Below are 13374 nucleotides of genomic sequence, written 5' to 3'. Positions count from 1 at the left end.
CAGATAAGCTGGGCTCTAAAAGGTGAGCCGTGAGTTAGCACTGACTTGTTGTTTATGGATTTTGATGAGGAAGGGCATAACAATGATCAAACCCACTGGGGACAAAGACTACAGAGTTCTATCACAGTAATGTAGATATGAGTGTGCTAATTGGGACTATAAATTAAATAATGTCACCTAAATGCCTAAATATTGCTGTGAGAATGATTATTTTACTTATTTGTTTCATTAAGGAAGTAGCTATAGGAATTAACATCAACTAGAAGACACAGTTTGGACCAATAAAATTTTATTTGCAAGATAAATGACAGGAATGATTTGTTTTACATTCCATTGTGTATTGTTGCCTGGTTTAAGTATTAAAATATGGGAACCACTTAAACTATACCACATTAGTTAGTATGATACACCAAAATTTAATACTTTCCTAATTATTCTTTTTTATCTTTTCATTATTATTATATTATTTTTATATTAGTTGCAGTTTATTTGCTTTGTATACCAGCTGTAGCCCATGCCTTCATTCCCTCCCAATTCAACCCTCCCTCCCTCATCTCTTCCCTGCCCCTCTCTAAGTCCACTGATAGGGAGGTCCTCCTATTCTTATGTATAACAGTGAAAAATAATGAATAAATAATAGGTTAAAGTTATATAAACATATTCATATGCTCTAAATTAATACTAAGATAAAAGTCATGATAGCATATGTCACCTTAAAACACAATTTATTGTGCTCACTTCAACATTTGCACTAATATTAGAATAATACAGAAAAAAATTACCATGGCCACTGCACAAAAATGACATGCAAATTCATAAAGTGGTTACATATTTTTCAAAAGAGAAAATAAAATAGTCATCTGAAGTAGGTGAAAGGAAGGAGCTGTATGGGAGAGGGATAGTAATCAGGTGTGGGGAGAGTGGGGGAGGGGAGAGGGAAGGGAGGCCTAGGAGAGAGAATGGAAATAGGTGGGGGAGCATCTGTGGGGCAGAGAAAGCTCCAAGAGTCTGGGGGTGACTCTAGCTGAGATTCCTAACAGTGGAAGATATAGAAGCTGAAGTTGGCACCTCCTGTAGTCAGGAAGGACTTCCAGTGGAGGGAGGGGGGACACCAACCCACCCATAAAACCCTTCACCCAACATTTGTCTTGCCTATAAGAAATGCAGGGATAGAGATGGAGCAGAGATTGAGGGAATAGCAAACTAATGACTCACCCAACTTGAGACCCACCCCAAGGGAGAAAACCAGTTCCTGACACTATTAATGATACTTTGCTATGCTTGCAGACAGGAGTCTGCTATGCTTGCAGACAGGAGTCTAGCACAACTGTCTTCTAAGAAGCTTTCACCCAGCAGCTGATAGAAACAGATGCAGACATCTGTTCAGCCAAACAACAGGCTGAACTCCAGGAGTTTGTGGAAGAGTAGGAGGAAGGATTGAGGGAGCTAGAGGGGTCAAAGACACTACAAGAATACCTACAGAATAAAAAAACAAAACACACACACAAAAAAACTGGGTCCATGGGGGCTCACAGAGACTGAACCACCAATCAAAGAGCTTGCATGGTCCAAACCTAGGCCTCTATACATATGTAGCACATGTAGCTGATCAACATGTGGGTCCCTTTTCCCTAGATTGGTTGCCTTGTCCAGCCTCAGCAGGAGAAGATACACTTAGTCCTGCTTCAACTTGAGGTTCCAGGGTGGGTTAGTACCCCTAAGCTCCCCTTCTCTGAGAAGGAAAGGGGAGAAGGGGAAGGAGGGTATGAGAGTGAGGCTGAGAGGAGAGGGCAGAAGGGCCTGGTATCAAGCTGCAAAATGATTAAATAAAAAATGAAAACTCTTTGGTTTACCAGCTTAGGAAAAAAAAAAAGGAGCTAGAGAGAGACAATTTCTTGATGGATCCACCTGTCAACAAAATTGACCTTTCATTTTATTGGAATCAGAGATCCTTAGAGCACACACAGAGTTTTGTGTAGTCAATGACTACATGTAGCGTAGACTGAATTTACACTGAGGAAAAAATAGTCAGGATTATTGGAAATCTATAAATAAATATTTAGATAAAACAAAAATAAAACCAATAATCTTATTACAGTTTTATACATATTCATGGTGATGACTACAATTTTAGAATATTAGTTCACCTACATTATCATTAAAAGTCAAAGCCTCCGTTGTTCTAAAAATCGCATATACTTCCCAATCATATTCACTGTTGTGAGCATGCATTCTTTGTCCCCTTTTATTCCTTTTTCTTTTCTTTTTGGTATTTTTAATCAGTGTTGTGTTGGAACTAGACTTTTCTTTATTGCTGTTTACTTATTTATTTTCAACTTTCACCATGCCAACAGTACAATTGATTCTAGAGGATTTACAAACATCCTACATTATAAATGTTGTCTGTGGGTTTTTCATACATAATTTTTTTAATGTTGATGTACATTATCTCTAGCCCTACATTCCCTAAAATTTTTTTCATGACAGTACACTGGATTTCAAATAAGACATTTTTGCTTTTATTGAAATGATCATGTGACTTTTGTCTTTAAGTTCATTCTTGTTATTTATTACATTTATTTACTGGTATTTGTAGAAAGTTCCCTGTATACCAACTTGGTCATGATGAACAATCTTTTGATGTATGTCTGTGTTGTATATTTGTACGCAAGTATTTTATTGAGCATTTTGAGTCTGTATCACATTGGATTGTGGTTCTCTTTTCTGTTGTATTTATGCATGGTATTACAGAGATATGTGCTCTGAAGGAGTTTCAGAGTGGCCCCAACGATTCGATTTTTAAATAGTTTATGGCTTGGCTATAGTTTTGGTCTTTGAAAGTCTGATAGAATTCTGATGTGAGTTCACCTGACAAACTCCAAATTCTGTAGATCCACACCGTGTCAAATAACTTAAATGGCTCCATTCTCCCAGCTTTGATGACTGCAATACACTCCTCTCTTGGACTAGTTCCAATTCCTGTGTGCAGCTCTCCCAGGTAGACAGGTAGACATCACGTCCAACATCCTCACATCTTCATTGCAATCCAGACTTTACTTTCACAGCTTTGTGCAAGCACTTCTCTGGAACCACGTGAAGGAATTACTTCTCCACACACCCGGCTTCAGAGAGTTTCCTTAACCGTGACAAAAAATTCCACAGCCTCTTCATTCCTGGTTCCTTCATGACTCTAAAGCTAGAAGCACATGGTTGATGTTGCAAAGTTAAACTGTTTTATTGGGATGGAACCATACTCCCCCCATGAATTATATTTGTGTAAGCTTTCTTTGTTGTTGTTGATGTTGAAGAGATAATTTATTAGGCCTTTTCTTTCAACAAGTAGGAAACTTAGCTGGGTGAGATCTGGCCTTAATGACACCAATCCTTTCATTCCATTTTGCATCAGGGCTCGAATTTCTTTCATTATAAGCCTTAGCTCCAACATCAAATTTCCTGGTGCTCCTTTGTATTTCTTTTTTTTTTTCTTGTTTTGAATTTTATTTTTTTCTTATCAGTTACATTTTATTAACTCTGTATCCCAGCCGTGTCCTGCTCCCTCATTCCCTCCCAGTCCTTCCCTCCCTCCCTCATCTCCACCGTGCCCCTTTCCAAGTCCACTGATAGGGGGGACCTCCTCCCCATTCATCTGATCCTGTTTTATCCTTTGTATTTCAAACTACACATTTATATTATTTCTGCCCTGTCTGCTCTTTCTCGTTGTATACCCTCATAAGAGTGATCATTAATGCCAGGAGTCCCAGTTAATAGTAGGTTGCCTTGAAATCTCCTCTGCCATGAAATTAGCCCAAAATGTTCAGGTTAGCCTCAGGTGAATTCTTAGAAGAAGGACAAAAACAATCTTTGCTAAAATATCATAAGAATGGTCTCAAGTTCATTTGCTAGTATTTTTCTCATCTGAAACGTCTTGGACATGGCCTTCATCGTTCAAATTGCTCATAGAAATATTAGTCTTCCAAGATCCTATTAAATGATTCCTCAAACCTAACCTCCAGAATTAAACTGCTTTCCTAAGTCTGAAGTCCAAAAATTTGCCACATTCCTTCAAAAAAAAAAAAAAAAACCAGCATGGACATGTGTTTCATGGTCATGACCCACTCTCTGGTACCAACATCTGTTTCAGTTACTTTTCTAATGTTGTGAGGAGACATTATGACAGAGGCAACTTATAGAAGAGTTTATGGGAGGGAGTCCTACAGTTTCAGTGCTGATTCTATGACCAGGGGACATGACAATCAACAGGCAGATAAGACACTGAAGCAGTAGCTGAGAGCTTGATTCTTTTCTTAAAATATGAGATACCTCACTCAGGATGATCTCTAGTTCCCACCATTTGAATGCAAATTTCATGATTTCCTAGTTTTTAACTGCTGATTAGTTAATTGTGTAAATGTACCTATTGTGTAAATGTACCAAAAATTTCAGGCAAATGATGGGAACTAGAGAAGATCATCCTGAGTGAGCTATCCCAGAAGCAGAAAGACAAACATGGTATATACTCACTTATAAGTGGATATTAGACATATAATATAGGATAATCATACTAAAATCTGTACAACTAAAGAAGCTAAGCAAGAAGGAGAACCCTGGGTAAGATGCTCAGTCTTCATTCAGAAAGGCAAAGAGGATGGAGATCGGAAGAGGGAGAAAACAGAAAACAGGAAACAGGACAGAAGCCTACCACAGAGGGCCTCTGAAAGACTCTACTGATCAGGGTATCAAAGCAGATGCTGAGACACATAGCCAAACTTTGGGAAGAGTGCAGGGAATCTTATGAAAGAAGCAGGAGATAGAAAGACCTGGAGGGGGGACAGGAGCTCTACAAGGACAACAACAGAACCAACAAATCTGGGCACAAGGGTCTTTTCTGAGACTGATACTCCAAACAATGATAATGCATGGAGATAACCTAGAACCCCTTCACAGATGTAGCCCATGGCAGTTCAGGGTCCAAATGAGTTACACAGTAATGGGAACAGGGACTGTCTCTGACATGAACTAAGTGGTCTGCTCTTTGATCACCATCCTCCCCCAAGGGAGGAGCAGCCCTACCAGGCCACAGAGGAAGACAATACAGCCAGTCCTGATGATACCTGATAAATTAGGGTCAGATGGAAGGGGAGAAAAACTTCTCCTATAAGTGGGCTTGGGGAGGGGCATGCATGGAGACGAGGGAGGGGATGAGGGAGGGGGCTACAGCTGGGATCCAAAGTGAATAAACTAATAAGTAAATAAATGAATTAAAAAATATGAGAGACAGAGAGAATTATATTAGGGGATGGTGTAGGCTTTTGAAACCTCCTAATCTTCCCCTAAACATTTCCACCAACTGGTGACCAAGCATTCAAACATACAAGCCTGTGTTCATTCTCACTCAAACCATCACAATAAGTTACTGGCTTTATTTATCATACAGTTTTTATTTTTGTGATGAGATTTGGGCATGTGGGCTTTCTTTGTTAGTTCTAAGTCTGATATAGACAGGACAGATTATGGAAGAGGAAAGAAGTGTGAGTAAATTGTGAGTAGATATTGCAAATGGCTTGGTAGGTATGGTGTCAGATGGAGAGAAGAGACTGGGCTGTTTTGCACAGAATGTGACTCTTGGTTCAAGCCTGGAGTGTAGAAGTGGATCTGACTGGATAGAAAGGTGAAATGTGGGTGATGAGCATGTGAAATGTGGTTGAGAGGTAGGCATGATGGATGTTGGTAGAAACCTAGATGTTGGTTGCAGTATAGGCAGGCATAGCCAGCCTAGGCTGGGCACAGAATGTGGGATCTAGTCTAAGTATGGCAGGTTGGGACAGGCATGTAGAGGAGGGGATCAGAAAAAACTCCCTGGGCTAGACTCTGGAGAAGGATACAGGAGGAAAAGCTTAGACATTGGATGTGGGACCCAGGCTATGTCCCTTGGGGAGGGCTCAAGGAAGGGAGAGTCAAGAAGACTCAAAAAAAATCAAATTTAAAGGAGTATTAATGAGATAAATATCAAGTTTAACTTTATTAAGAAAGTTTGTTTGGTTTAAAGAATAAATGAAGCTGTTCAAATTAATTTGCATTTTGGATATTAAAATACTTTTCGCACTATCAAACAAAATAATAGACTTGTACTCCGACCTTATGCAAATGAAAAGGGGACAGAAAGTGACATATTGCAAATCATTTCTCTTTTTATATCTGCATGGGAAAGTTCAAACCTACAAATGAGGAGAGCAGCAATCCTGTTTCCTGCTGGATTCTTCTTTTAGAAAAGGCGTTAACTCTTGGAGATAGCAGCAATCACAAACAGTCTTTTGCTTTGCTTATTATTTTGCAAGAGAAAGTATCACTTTTTAATAGTTATGGAAGCCAGTTATTATATTTCAAACTAAATAGTCACTCAGACTAACAAAACTCATCCAGGATCACAATAATATTAAATGAGATTTCATGTTTTCCATCTCAAAGAAGAAAAAACCAAGCCTTTACTAAAGCCAATGATTTAGTTGGTGGAAAAGAGTCTCAGACCCAATGAGCATTTGTTCCTCCCATGTCTGACTTTAGTTCTCTAGACAAATATCTTGTGGCATTTTAAAAAACTCATTAATCCTATACTTTTAAGCCTGTGCATTTTTAAATCCTGGAAAGTGAAAAAAAACATGAAATAATTAGTAAAGAATCATTTTTTTTTCCTTAAAAGGGAAAGCTAAGCCTGTTATGGTGGCGTATGTTTAAATGGAAGCACCTGGAAGGCTGAGATAGGAAATTCTTGAGTTCGAAGCCAACCAGGGTTACATTGAGAGTTGCAGGCCAGCTTGGGCTACAGAGTAATATTCTGTCTCAAATTTTAAAAAGTGAAATAAGAAAAAAAAAAACAGAACAATACAAAAATCTCTTTAAAGGAATTCAAATTTAAAGCAATATACACTTAATAATATTTTGAGAATTTTGTACAATGCACTTTGATTATATTTACCCCAAATCCTCCTACCCCCTATCATATCCACCTTACCTCTCCACCTCTAAGCTCCATATCCTCATATTTCTTTTTTAACCCACCAAGCCCAGTTAGGAGTGCTCATATACAAATTGGTATAAAATCATCCATTTGAGAAGGATCACTTTCCAGTGGTCAAAAGCCCCACCTCTCCAAGAAGCCAGCAGCTGTTGATAGCTCAGTTAGGCAGAGGACCCAGGAGCCTCTCATTTTTCTGCATGAGGATATTAAATGTCTTGATTCTCTACAGATCTCACTCAGAAAACACAGCTGCTGTGGGCTTATGAATGCAGTGGTCCGGACCCGTCCAGAAGGACACTGTTTTTCTCCTCAACCTTTGCTCCTATATTCAGCCTTTCTGCTTTTTCTGAGGTGGTCCCTGAACTTTTTAGGTGATAGAGATGTAATATCTGTGATTTACCATTTCAGTGGCACTTACTCTTTGCATTTTAACCTTTGTTCTTTCCTGTATTAACTTCTGCCCATCGCAGAAAGAAACTATTCTGATGAGGACTGAAAGCTGATGAGGACTGAAATCTACAGACAGAGAGATATTAATGTAGAGGACAGTTTGATACTATGTTCCTTTACCAAAATAACCATAATAGGTTTACACCTGTGGCCAGTGAGTGCCCTAGATTGTGATAGGATTTACAGTGCCAGGCTTGTGCTATTTTCCTTCAGAGTGGGACTTAAATCAAATCAGAAAACAGTTGGTCACCGTCATAATATGCATTTCACTGTTGTACCCATGGGCATAGCTTGCTGTATTAGACATTATTGCATTTCACAGGATTTACAGCAGGGTAAGATTGTGGATGACTTTTGCAACCCAGCAGGCTGCACAGCACCTTTCTGAACTTTGAAAGCCTGCCAGCAGGAAGGAAACCTCCTGGCCAGTACTAACTTGATTTCTTCAAGGCCTGGGACCAAAGTGTTTTCAACACTAAGGTCTTAACATTTAGTTTTGGTGAAAAACTGAGACAAAAATGCTGTATTTTTTTAATTAACATGGATTTACACTGATTATTAAGTTGTAGTTTTTGCTGTTATTATGAAGTCCTTTTCTAACTAAAAGAGTTTCTTCTACTCTGCCTATATTTTGTAAATGGGGTTCATAAAAATTGTACTCTGGTATCTCCTTTATTTAAAAAGTCATAAAATGAGAGCATGTCTGCGTGGTTCAGAGTGGTTCCTAGTGAACAGACATAGCTCCTGGTTACAGTCCACTTCCCCTCTGCAACTCTTCTATTCTACTTTATGTCTTTGCTCTTAGCCTCAGACCAGAACTTTAATCACAGTGTGAACTGATCAATGTCTGGTCAGGATTTAGGTGTTTTAGAACAAACTTGTGTCCTTCAGGCCTCCTTTCTCTTTAGTCTTCATTCTCACAGCTGAGAAAAATACCTGGTACATCTTACCACTTTAAGTACTATGGACTAAACTTTAAAGCCTAAGAAAATGATTTGCATTTAATTAGAGAACTTTAAGTAATACACCAGTAAGTGTAAAATTTCAGTGTGGACTAGTTATACAATAAAGCGATAGTTTTCTAAAGGAGTATGCACGTCTTTGCACTTATCAATCAATGCAGCATTTTCAGCACAGTTCTGTCTGAGATTATATGAGGGCCTGGCGCTCATGTAAAGATAGCTCTCTCCATCTACTCAGCTTCCCAGGTTGCCCAATTTTCTTTTCATTTCTCCTGTAGGTGTTCATTAGGCTCTGCTTCATGCAAGTCAAATTACACCGACTTCATAAACAGAGATACAGAGTCACAAAACTGTGTTCATGCCAAATGAGAACCAGAGTTGAAAAGACTGTGTGTGCACATAGCTTGAATAAAATGATTCCTCTGGAGAAACAGTGAGACACATTCTGCTCATTCATTTATAATAAGACTGTTTATTCTACACTGTAAGTGTCCTCCATTCATTAATACATAACTGCCTTTGCAGAACTTCAAAAGTATTACATAATTTTCTCTGCCCATTTTTTTTACATTTAATTATTTGAGAATAATAATCTTATATTTGTTTTTTAAAAAACCTTTTTGATCAGTGAGTCACCAGTTCTGCCTTTCAGCCTAAGGGAGACTCCTTCACTATGAGATTTAGATGCATGAAAAGACACTAATCCTATTGATTGCCTGCCTATACCAGACATTGTGCTGGGAGCTTTTAAGGATTATTTGACATTATCCTTTATGTTTTTCAGTCTTTGAAAAATGTTACTGTTATTAGCACAAGCAAAAGTTGTATAATCCGTGACTTATCCATTATCTCCAATGTTTCTCATTTAACATGGAATCTGAGAAAAATGCATTCAGAACCTCTTTCAGGTTTTCATCTCATGAAGGAACACATTAAAAAGGAACCCATCAAAGGGATATGTCCTGTGAAGTGTGCTTAAACTTGTTTACTTAAGCTTTTATTACCATTTAATTATGAGATAATATGTGATCATTATACAAAAACTTAAAAAATACTAATGTTAAATATAATAATAAAATAAGTAATAACAAAGCAGTATTGCTTGGTTTCAATAGGAAAAAAAACTGGTACGTAATTCCCTTCAGAAGATGGAGTTTATTAAAAACAAGGTCTGGAGATGGGAGGGAAATCATAGATAGAAACATTAGAATATATGGAGAGCTACACATGAAAGGGTACTAGAGGGAAGGAGGCTTCCCCTTAAAACCTGGACAGGAGCTAACAGTGAGAAGAGGAGAGGTTGAAGAGGAGGGAGGGGTGGCCCAAGGAGATACCGTATAGAGCATCCTTCAGACATTGCCCTGAACAGACCCCAAGACCAAAGAAATTGTCTGGAATTTCTACATTTTATTTTGCAAATGGCAGGAAGCTGGTGGAGAGTGAGAAATAATATGACTTAGCTCTGCATAGCCCAATGACAAAGAGCATAAAAGAGTAAGGTAACATAAACCAAGACCTGTCAAGCCACAGCGGACTTTTCCTTGACAGAGTCCCAGAGAGCAGTTCAGGGAGGTGTGAACTGAATTTTTCAGGCTTTGGGAACCCGCATGCAGGTGTAAACATGTGTTCTATTAACAGATTTTTCTCATAGACAGCCACATGTATAAACATATATATGGCCATGTGTTACTCTGTGTACGTATCTTAACTTTTTGATGTATATATTTCTCAAAATTCATATAGCTATATCCTTAAAGTATGTACATTTGAAAATATTTTTTTAATTCAGAAAGAAAGAAGAACTTTGAGTAAAGGCAACAGATATGACACTGTGGAATTAGACCCACCTAAGTGAGACTAGGAACGTTTTGGAAAGCCTCCTTTTCCTGTGTGACCCAGAGACCTGTGCAGTGCAGAAAGAGGCATAAAAACCAAGCCATTTGTCCTGAGGTATCACTGTGATTAAATACTACACATGATATTCCTAACATAGTCCCTGCTACAAAGAATGATACTTTTCAAAGAGCGCTTTTTGGGTGGAAGGACATCTATTAAAATATTTAGTTTTCATAATCTGGAGGCTTACACATGTCCTACATAAACATCTTTCAGCCTTCGGGCTTTGGGAATTATATTGGAGTTACTGAAGCCATTCATTCTGCCATGAACTTGGAATGCCCTTTCATCTCTTAGAAAGTAGGGACACTCAACCACTCACTATCATTCTATATAATTAAGGTATTAATGTTTTATTACCTCTGAGCTATCTACAGAGGAGACATTTGATTGTGATGATATGTGTATATTTGTATGATGTTAGAAGCTGGTGGTTTCAGCTGATTTCGGTTAGAGGGATCTTATTTATTTCCTGAAATGAACTTTCATGAAAGCCCCAAGTTGTGTCCTTTAGTTTTGGCAGGAAGAAGAAAACCAATTCTAAAAACAATCAAACCCAGAGCAGATATATTTTCAAAATAAGGAGTAGATGAGTAAAGAAAGAAGGTGGAACTCATTAGGTAATTGATGGTGTTCTGAATTTTATTTTTAAATGAGTTGATAATACCGTGTTTATACTAAAGGAAAGACTACATATCTTTTAGAAAATACAAGTTGGAAAGAATCCATTGATATAACATAATAAAATTTTCCCAAAGTAAGGTGACACAAATGTAACCGACAGAGTCCCTAAAGCTTGTCTTTGCCTTGGGAGTTGGGTAAAACTTGAAATCTAGTAATTTGAAAGAGAGACGTGATGCTTCAGGAAGCCTTTATAACACTGGCATCAGCTTGTGAAGCCCCTTGGGGAATGTTCATTGACTTCTCATTCTGAACACTCCACTTAGCCACATGTACACCAGAAACCCTGTTTTCCTCAGCCTAACACGGATTGCTCTACATTCCCAACTCACCATTTTAGAAGGATACGGAGAGCCTCTGTCCCTCATGTTTTGCGAAGGTGCTACTGTCCATCTCTGTTTGATCCCAGTTCTGTGATATTTTTTCCCAGTGGGTCTTAAGGGACATATAGTTATCTTAAATCCTCTTCTTGCTTTCTTCTTATAATGTATAGCTCTCTCAATCAAAGGGCTGTTCACTTACCTCTATCTATTCTAATCTGGTTGATACTCAGATGTGCACGCATTTTACTTGGCCTTATCTTTTGCCTGAAATATTAAGAGAGTTTCTTAATAAACCATCATACCTTGAATAGTTTCCTTTTGATCCCATCTTGACATTATTGAAATTATTAAGATCTTTTTAAAATAATTATATTCCTGGCTTACACTATCTCATTAACACAACACTTTATTTAGTGTGTGTATTTCTGTGTGTATATGTGGTCTCACACATTCGGTGGTTTTCATGTGTTGTCAGAGGGCAAGTTTCTGAAGTCATCATTTGCCTTCTACCATGTAGGTCTTAGGAATTGAACTCAGTTCATTAGACTTGTCATGCAGTCACTTTTACCTGCTGGTCCATCTCAGTGTCAACAGAGCCATGCTTTTAGACCTTTATTGTGTTTGACTTAGACTGAATACATTGCATATAACATTTCCAAAGTAAGTACTTAAGGGAAGGATTTTTATTATTCTTATTGTATACATGAGAAAACTGAGCAAGGAGGTTAATAAAGCTGTTCAAGTTTATGGGGCCAGTAGGTAATTAAACTGATTCATTTGAAAATATTAAGAAGGCATTTAATATTTTCTGGGCATTTTGTTTTGTTGTTAAAGTAGAGAAATAAACAGCACAGCAAGCACCTGGTTTCACAACACTGGATTACTGTAAAAGATGAAGCAGAAGAAAGATATGGGTGAAAGGTGGTAAATGCTGCAAACCATTGACTTTCGCTAGCTCAGGTCCCATTTCCACAGGTAATTATTTAAAAATAGCCGTGAAGTTCAAGTCCAGTGGAAAAAATGATTTGCAGAAAATGACTAGTGCATCTGTTAGAAGCAGCATTCCACAAAAGCCTTTCCTTCTTACAGTTTAAGAAAGTCTTTCTATCATGAATTCCTGTGTGTCTATGTGTCTTGTGTACTTACCTATATGTGCGTGTATAGAGTGCCTCATAACTGTGAGAGTTGTTAGGTTAAAAAAAAAAGGTTTATCCTATGTTATATGTCTATATGAGTGAGTATATACTGTGTGTCTTTCTGCTTCTGGGACAGCTCATTCAGGATGATCCTTTCTAGGTCCTACCATTTACCTGCAAATTTCATGATTTCCTTATTTTCATTGCAGAGTAATACTCCATTGTGTAGATGTACCACAATTTCTGCATCTATTCTTCAGTTGAGGGGCATCTGGGTTGTTTCCAGCTTCTGGCTATTACAAATAAAGCTGCTACAAACATGGTTGGGCAAATGTCCTTACTGTGAACTTAAGCTTCTTTTGGATATATGCCTAGGAGTGGTATGGCTGGATCTTGAGGAAGCACTATGCCTAGTTGTCTGAGAAAGTGCCAGATTGATTTCCAGAGTGGTTGTACAAGTTTACATTCCCACCAGCAGTGGAGGAGGGTTCCTCTTTCTCCACAACCTCTAAAATCTGTACATCTAACAAAACTAATCAAGAGAGGGGACCCTGACTAAAATGCTCAATCCCCATCGCGAAAGGCAAAGAGGATGGACATCAGAAGAAGAAAACAGGAAACAACCTAGTAACCTGCCACAGAGGGACCCTGAAAGGCTCTGCCCTGCAGACTATCAAAGCAGATGCTGAGACTTATGGCCAACTGTTGGGCAGAGTGCATGGAATCTTATGAAAGAAGTGGGAAATAGTAAGATCTGGAGAGGACAGGAACTCCACAAGGAGAGCAACAGAACCAGAAAATTTGAACACAGGGAACTTCCCAGAGACTCATAGTCTAACCAAGTACCAGGCATGGAGATAACCTAGAACCCCTGTACAGATGTAGTCCATGGCATCTTTGTGTCCAAGTGG

The 13374-nt window shown here is 38.4% G+C and overlaps 1 non-coding gene across 1 annotated transcript; it reads left to right on the top strand.

Moving 5' to 3' along the window:
* The first annotated feature begins 730 nt into the window (after positions 1 to 730).
* On the top strand, positions 731 to 836 carry LOC132648907 (U6 spliceosomal RNA). Its single transcript, XR_009587289.1, has one exon. It is a non-coding gene; the product is annotated as a U6 spliceosomal RNA (small nuclear RNA).
* The last annotated feature ends 12538 nt before the right edge of the window (positions 837 to 13374 follow it).

The sequence above is a fragment of the Meriones unguiculatus genome, chromosome 17 (assembly GCF_030254825.1).
Source record: "Meriones unguiculatus strain TT.TT164.6M chromosome 17, Bangor_MerUng_6.1, whole genome shotgun sequence".
NCBI classification, from domain to species: domain Eukaryota; kingdom Metazoa; phylum Chordata; class Mammalia; order Rodentia; family Muridae; genus Meriones; species Meriones unguiculatus.
This window is presented reverse-complemented; position numbering and strand designations above follow the sequence as displayed.